We start from the raw sequence: 8593 nt of genomic DNA, 5'->3' as shown, positions 1-8593 counted from the left end.
AGTGGCTCTACAGTGTTTGTCATAAGTTGTGACCAAACTGAATGGCATTTTGTCTGGAAGATGATGTTCCTGGCTGTTCAGGATTCTAGTAGATGATGCTATACAGACAAAAATGTAAACATAAAGGTTGTGGGTTTTGTTCTTGAGAAGTTTCTCTGCTGGGCACATGCAACTGACACACTAGGTCTACTTGAGCTTTTACTGCCAGGACAGACATCCTCCATCCACCAGGAATATACAAAAACATCTCTATTGTGTCCGAGGCAGACAGTGGCAAATAAGGGAAGTACAGTCTCATTTGCAAACACAAAGCTTGTTTGTGGGCACTTTTCTCCCATATATTGACAACCCAGATAACTACATTTTTCTGTATCACCGGAAAAATGGATTTATTAATGATCCAGGTTCATAGTGGATAATGAAAGCATCACTTCATATATAAATATGATATTACAGATCCCTCTTCCCCTTCCAAGTACATCTGAGTCTCATGTATCCTTGTTGTCTTTTCAGACGTAGTAAGGTAACTTGAAATCATTTTTTTTCTTCCAGGATTATTGTCTGTCATTTAGCGAAACACTCAAGTATGGAATGACCCAGTGCATATTGTGATGCCTTCAACAGAAGACACGAAAAATAAGTTCAATTTTAAGGTAGTGATAGTGAGATTTGAAAGCATTTTTCTGCTGTACGTAGCTAAACAGTTGTCCCACATTCTTAAAAAAAAAAAAAAAGTGCTCCTAGCATCATTTACTAATTGATAAGCAGAAATGTACTAATTTCTGGCAGAGGAGGGAAAGCTAAATTTGCTATCTTTCTGCTCTGCTACAGTAAATTCCTCTAGGTCTTATCAGACTGTGTCTCCTTTGTAATGGTGTGAGAAACAGCTAGATACAGAAATGTCTCTCAGAAAGAGACAGATACTCTGTCACATATGCAGGGATTCTCATCATACGGATAGGTTTGCTAAACACTGAGTGGTGTTTGAAAGACCTATTAGGAGCCAAAGAGGGAGAGGAGGGGCAAAACAGCAACAAAGAGGTATTATTGGTGTTGGAAAAGGTGAAGGAAAAGGAGAAGACTGCATTAATTATGACAACCACTGTTTTGGAGAAGAATTTCTCATACTGTTTCAGAACAAAACAAGATGTGAAGATATTGACTGGGTGATTAAGAAACTAACAAGTTTTTCAGAAGTTCATTTAAATCTGTTAGAAAGCTTGGCTATGACAGCCCTCCTTACTTATCTCCTTAATTTATGCCATCCTGTGCTCCTGCTGTTTTGACACAGAAAAGTATGCCAGAGGCACTTTTTTAGAACTCAGGTAATTTCAATGTATAGAGAAGAATTGTAGCCCAGAAAATAAGAGCTTACTTGTTGCCTCACTGCTATTTGTAGTTCCTAAGTCAGCAGTAGTCCAGAGATACAAATTTATTTCTACATTACAGTGGTATTTCACTGTTTTGGGGAATACTGAGCCTTATATTTAATGCATCGGGGTTCTCAGCCGGCAGATGTATAATCCACTGGCAACCTCTGTGGAGACTAACGCCTCTTGGTATTTTGCATCTGCTGCATCCTGTTTCACATGTGGCTCACCAGGCCTTAGAAAACATTTTCAGAACAAAGCTTCCCAATATTTAGAAAGGATATTTTGAAGCTTTCTCACTTCCTTATCTGCAATACTGGTGGATTACCCTTTTTCAGAGCTGTACAAGGAGGAGGGAAGACTCAGCTGTGATAGACTTAATATTGCCAAGCCAAAACCATTTCTAGAATCACACCTAGACCTAAATGCTGATAACCAATGAAAATGAGAAATACATACCTGAAGTCACAACACAAAAACTAGGTATTCAAGATGCTACCTTTAACATCAAAATTTGTGTCTTAAATGGAAGATTATTCTTGTTTTGTTTTGCTTTAAAAAATATCAGTAAATGAACAGTAAAATATCTTGAAACATTTTCTCTTTAGATATATTTCTTATTTTGATGTGGTTTTGTTTGTTTGTTTGTTTGTTTTTGTGATTCAGCATACCAGCATTCTTCTTTAAAACATTTTAGCTTTGAAAGGCATTCTTAGTTTTTCAAGAAACTGAACTTTTTAATTTGCCTCCTAAATTTTTCATTTGTTCTACAAGTTTGGTGGTTGTTTTTCTGTTGTTGTTTGGTTTTGTCTTCTAAATAATAACGCAGCTATTCACAGATCCTGTTTTACAGATGTTATTAAGTTACCATTGACTGAGTTTTCCACTGACAACTTGAATTTCTCTATTTAGCATGCAGAAATTGGTGGAGTATACGCTGAGGCTCTGGAGGGAGCACCAGGAAACACTTGGGCATGAAGAAAGAAAAAGCCTCCAAGGAAAAAAATAATGATCAGGAAATATTAGCAAGTACTAACTGCTGGTACCTCCATGTAGTCTCATTTCTGCAGATACTGGACAACTGTTACTTCTCTTCTATGCAGGAGAAAACCCTTTCTTCTTCCATTTATCTATGGAATGGTATAGCCTGTAAGGTTTAAATTGCATACAAAATTAATCAAATTGCTGCATGGGTTATACAGAGAAAAGTCAAAAATGTGCCTTAAAGTTGACTTGCTGTCTTTGGTAAAGGAGAAACCAAAGCATTTTGGACTCAAGATTTTGGTGGAAAATCAAATGTCCATGTAGATGGACAGGAGATAGATAGGTGGCAGCCTACTCCTGTGCTGTGTGCTGTTTCCTTCTTTTAAAGTCCTTATGGCTTTCTCTTATTCCTCCCGCATCATCTGAAAGTGAGCCTATTCTTTTTTTTTTTTCTTGTCTTCAAGATATTTTTCAGACCTGTCTTAAATTCTCTCTTGTTTTGGCAGTATTCTTATTTCTCTGCCTAACTCAAATATAAATAAAAATACTTTTTGGAAGATACACAGCCAAATATGGTTCTGCAGCATCACAGAATGGTTGAGGTTGGAAGGGAGCTCTGGAGATCATATAGACCAACCCTCCTGCTCAAGTAGGGTCACCTACAGCAGGTGGCACATCAGCTTCTGGAAATTGTCCAACTCGTATTGCTTTGATTGCTGGGTTTGTCTCTAACTCATCAAGTGGGTTGACACATGTAGTGGTCTCTCAAGCATAGTACAGTAGAATAAGATTGTCTGAAGGAAGAATTTCTGATCTACAGTCACTGGCAGCCTGCAAACAAATAGGAGATGAAAGTGTCTCAAGAGCCACCAGGGAAGATACGTGCTGCAGATCTAAGTGAAGAATAAGACAAAGTAAATGAAGGCATAAAATAAATGAACTCCACACATGATGGCAATAGGCTGCAGCCATCCAAATGCACTCCCTATAATACTATCAGTCCAAACAAGATACTTTTAAGAAGAAATACCATTTAATTTTGTATTTTGATTCACCAATTCCTCATGGTGGAAATGTACACCTTAAAAAGGCTTTTTAATGCTGTAGCATAGTAAGTGGGAAATCATAAGAAAAAACATAATTCTGTGAGGTGTTGAGTATTTTTTAAATTTTCCAGAAAGTATTTTTAATATCTGGGATATGTTTAGCATTTGCTTTATGTGGTACAATTAAGTTTGTTTACTGTGATGGTTGTTTACATACTTAATTGTTGTCATTTAAAATATTATAAACTGAAACTTCATCTTAGCTTACTCACCACAAAAATGTACATTATTCTAATTAAGTCTCTCTTCATATTCTGTTTTGTAACAGACTTCATTAAATCCAATGGACAGAAGCTGCCTTGAAGGCTGTCGGTACTTAGTAATAGAAATACAAAATTGCCATGGAAATGAACAGAAGGGCTTTGAAGATTTTCTACACTTACTGTCAATGTAGTTTTGTGTGCGTAGACATGGTAATCACAAAATTGTTTTTTGTTTCTTCCTTGAAAGGACTCAAATATGAAAAAGTTGTGTTTGTATTTCTTTAGGAAAATATATAGTATATATTTTGTACTTTGTTATTTCTCCCTACAGTATTTGTTTTAGTGGATAAAAATCTGTGATTGATACAAGCTTCTTTTCCACAGAATGTAATAAAAATGAGCTAATTTATGATTGCTGTTGATTGTAGGTGAGTGTTTCTCTGCTCTCAAAGAAAATGTAACATTTTCTTGTTCTGTTCTTACTTGATTTTACTTTTCAGTGCTATTCCTCTGAGCTTTCTGTTTTCTGAAAACTGCTTCATTTCTTACATTATCCAGATTTTACCCAATGAAAGGCATTAAAGATTAGTTTCTGTGTAAGAATATCTACAGTACCTTTCACAAGACTGATGCTTCAGTAATTTATTGTTTTTAACATAATCCATGGGGGCAAATTGAACCTTCTACCTGATCAGTTTGTTCATTTTTGTTTGTTTGTTTTTGTAGTGGTGGTGTTTTGTTTGATTTTGTTTTTTAATGAATTATTGATTATCCAGTGCTCTGTTTTGGTGTTTTCAGAAATCAGAACGTGTGCACATGGAAGGAGAGTAGCAGTGTCATACTCCTTTTTAATTTTTTTAAAGGATTAATTATTATAGCCCCTTGTCAAAACACATGTAACTGGGAATAAGAGAATACCAAGCGTGCTTATGAAATTTCCACAGGAATTGTTTGATAGTAACTATTACTCCAGTTTAACATCTCAGTCTCTTTCCTCTGTGGGTTACAAATTGAAGACATACTCAGCATCCTTCAATTTACGCAGGACTGTATTTTCCTGGTTTAGCCCAAAGAGCACAGAGCAGACAAATTCCTGAGCACCACCATGGCTGTAAAACTGTAATCTTCTTTTCAGAATACATGGAAAGAAGCAGGTGCCAAGCAAGCTAGAAGAGAAGGGCCTTAGGTTTCCCTACCCTTGATAGTGAAGTAGCTGAACAGAGGAATTTTTCTTGCACTGCTCTCCCTGCCATGGCAGTCTGCTCTAAATGATTTTCTGTGCTCAGCAGCTGTTTGGCAGTGTTAACACCCCAGTGGGTTTCCTGTAGATATAAAAGCATATACTGGATAGGCGATACACCAGTTTGCCTGGCCTCTGCAAAATATTTTCCCTCCTCCCTCCCTTTCATCCTTCCTTTCTCCCTGCTACGGTTTTGTCTATTTTTTTTTCCACCAGTCTGCAAGCAAATCAGTCCTCAGCAGAGGATTTCACAGGTTGGAGGGAGGCATATCCCCACTGCAGTTTACTATGGTTTACTAGGCAATCCCATAGAGAACAGAGGACCATGTATATGAAACAGGCTTTGGAGTAATGCTAAGTGTGAGTTCACGTTAGCAATTATGTGAGGAGTTACACAGATGAGATCATAGCAGATACGAAAGAGGATGTTCATGTAAGTGGCATATGACACTGCTGATTTCTACAAGATCGTTGTCCAAGAAATTTCTGAGAGTGACATCAACAGGCTCCTCAAACTAGCCTTTGAAAAAGGGGGGAAAGAAAAATACTTCTTCCTTTCTGGAGTTTCCAAATCTCTCTGGGGAAATTTGAACCTCCTGGCTGTGAACTGGGTCTAGTAATACTGCCAAATTGTCTCTGCAGAATTACTTGAGTTGAGGAATAAAAAGATTTTTAAATAATTTATTTTTACAAGGAAATGAGCTCAAAAGGGGCAATAGCAGAAGATTCTTCCCTAAAGACATAATTACATGCAATTTCAATGCTGCCAAGTATTCAGAAATGATAGCAGCTGCTTCAGAAACACTTAAAATAACTAAAAGAAGATCTGTGCATCTTGATCTTTCAGTTCAAGAGAATGTGGTTGTGTGTTGACAGTTCAACATGCAATATTATTAACCTTTTGAGAACAACATGCAGGGTGATATAATGAACCCCTTTCAAAAGCCTTTTACCTATACAGAGTCTGCAAACCACAGTTTACAAGGGAGCAGATACAGTGGGCCTGAGAAAAGATGTTCAGTGCTGCGTACATACCAGGGGTGAGAAGGATGTTCAAGAGCAACACGTAAGAAAATTTCACTTGTTTGTTCCTGTTCCAGTTGCCCGGCTGTTCCTGCATTGCTTCACATTTATGTCTGTCTCCACAAGCATGCTATTCGTGCAGCTCTGCAACTGTCCATCATCCCTCTTTCCAACACAGGCCCAACTACATGTTCGCTCCAGTTGTCTCCCAAGGTGATCAGACTTCAGCTACAGAAAACAGACCCTGGGACATCTTTAAATGTGTCAAAGCAGTCATTTCCACTCTGTTTTTTGTAGAATGTTTCAAAAGAAGAGGTGGACCTTGACAGAGGTGATACTCAGCCTCACTGGGGAATGAGTTTACTTATGCTTAATGGTCAAAAGGAAAAATGTTAAGGGCCACAGGATGAGGAGCTGAGCTGCAGTGCTTGAAGGCTGAGAGAGGTCATTCAGGAAGCCTGGAAAAAACTTTTTTTTTTTCCCCATTTGATTTTTTTAAGTGGAAATACATACAGGAAGGAGTTTGTTTCAGCAACTCTGGAGCTTTCAGGCTGAAGAACTGGAAGAGAGACCAAAGTGAGCAGTTGGTTCATGGAAGGAAATTGTCCCCAGGTGCCGGAAAACATACTGAACCAAGACTGTGAAGCATCTAGGAGGAAATCTGCATCTAGTCTGTGGCTAAGCTTCCCCAGAGGAAGAGAAATTGAGGAAACAACATTCTATTGTCTAAAACCTTCTAAGGAGGTGTTTACAGCAGGACCCAGAGCCAAACTCAGTAAGCCCTGTTTTAAAGTTGCACTGGGGGCTCACTGAAGACCAAACAAGGGCACTCACCTGCCTTGGACTCAGTATCAAGTGGAAAATTAAAAAAATATCCAAATGTAACCAAAAAAATAAAACGTTAACAAAAGGTGCGTGATCTCTTTCCTCCTGTAAGTGTCGCACTTGCCCCAACATTTCCTAGCAAAGCCAAAGGCACGAAGAGAGTTTTCTCAAAAAGTGCTAGCCACGGGGATAAGTTCATGTGGGTTGTATGCGTATGTCAGAGACCAACAGTAATTCTATTTATTTAAAAAATAATAATTTTAAAAAAATAACGTATCCGTGTTAATTTGTTCTTCCAAGCCAGACGTCTCTTTAAAAGACGTTTTATCATCTTGTGGTTTCATACCGCTGGCCGGCTAACCACGACTCAAAGGAAGGGGGGAGGGAAATACAATAGAAAGGGCTCAAGGTTTGAGATAAGGGCAGGGAGATCACCCGACAATTACCGTCAAGGGAAAAACAGGCTCAACGAGGGGAGATTAATATTGTCTGGTACTAACAGGACAAAGTAGTCACAACAAAAACTAAAAACACCTCCCTATCCACCCTCTTCGACCTCCTCCTGAGTGGTGTGGGGGAATGGGGCTGCAGTCAGTCCCTAATGCTCCATCTCCCATGGATGCCGTCCTTCCCGAACTGAGCCCGTGGGGGCTGCCCGCAGGCAGCAGCTCTCCAAGCACTGCTCCCACACGGCTCCGTACCACGGGGTCCATGCATCCATCCCCCAGGAGCAAACTGCTCCAGCACGGGTCCCCCACGGGTGGGGGCAGCTCCCCCCAGACCCCCTGCTCCTGCGGGGGCTCCTCTCCACGGGCTGCAGCTCCGGCCCGGGGCCTGCTCCTGCGGGGGCTCTCCATGGGCCGCAGCCTCCTCCAGGCCACATCCACCTGCTCCAGCGGGGGCTCCTCCACCCATGGGGGGGCTGCAGCGTGGAGATCTGCTCCATGGGGGACCCATGGGCTGCAGGGGGACAGCCTGCTCCACCAGGGGCCTCTCCCTGCACAGCCCGCAGGGGAACTGCTGCTGCCTGCCTGCAGCACCTCCTGCCCTCCTGCGGCCCTTCTCTTGGGAGCTGCAGGGCTGCTTCTCTCACGCTTTCACAATCCTCTCTCTCTCGGCTGCTGTTGCACAGCAGTATTTTCCCCCCTTCCTTAAATCTGCTCCCCCGAAGCCCACCCAGCAGCACTCCCTGCCTCGGCTCTGGCCAGCAGCAGCTCCTTTTTGGAGCCATCTGGAGCTGGCTCTGCTCTGATGCTGACAAGATGGGGCTGCATTCATTTCCAAACTGGCTGTCATAAAGGCCTTCACCTTTGCATTACATTGAGGCAGCGGTGATCTCAGCCTTATTGTAGTTCTCTGCGTAATGTCGCTCCCAAAAGAGATCCCAAGGTCCAGAACAGACATGGAAATAACTGGGGGGTTGTAAGGAAAACAATTGTATTCCATCCTACAGCAACACCAGAGCTGTCTGGAGAGTTTAGGAGTCATCTGAATTTGGTTATTTGTGTTTGATCTGAACTAAGGAAGAAAGGACCAGTTACTAGAAAAGAATGCGTGCCTGACAATGATACAACCAGATGGGAGGCTGTTTGATCTGGGTCTGTGGGTTTTGGATCTGTATGCTGTTGAGGAGATTGTTGGAATTCTGATTACAGAATCAAGAACCTCCAGAAAGTGCAGGACGCCAGTGCTGGATGGAGAGCACGGCTCACACTTTGACGCTTCCTGGGACTGCCTAGCACATTAACAGGTCTCGGCCCCAAATGGCTGTGCTTCAAAAAGGTTGCCCTCTCTCAAGCATTTGCTGCTCTGCACTTCCTTTTCTTTCACTGGAGAGCCAGA

Source organism: Anas platyrhynchos, chromosome Z (assembly GCF_047663525.1).
Source record: "Anas platyrhynchos isolate ZD024472 breed Pekin duck chromosome Z, IASCAAS_PekinDuck_T2T, whole genome shotgun sequence".
NCBI classification, from domain to species: Eukaryota; Metazoa; Chordata; class Aves; order Anseriformes; family Anatidae; genus Anas; species Anas platyrhynchos.
Note: the sequence above shows the minus strand (reverse complement) of the source record.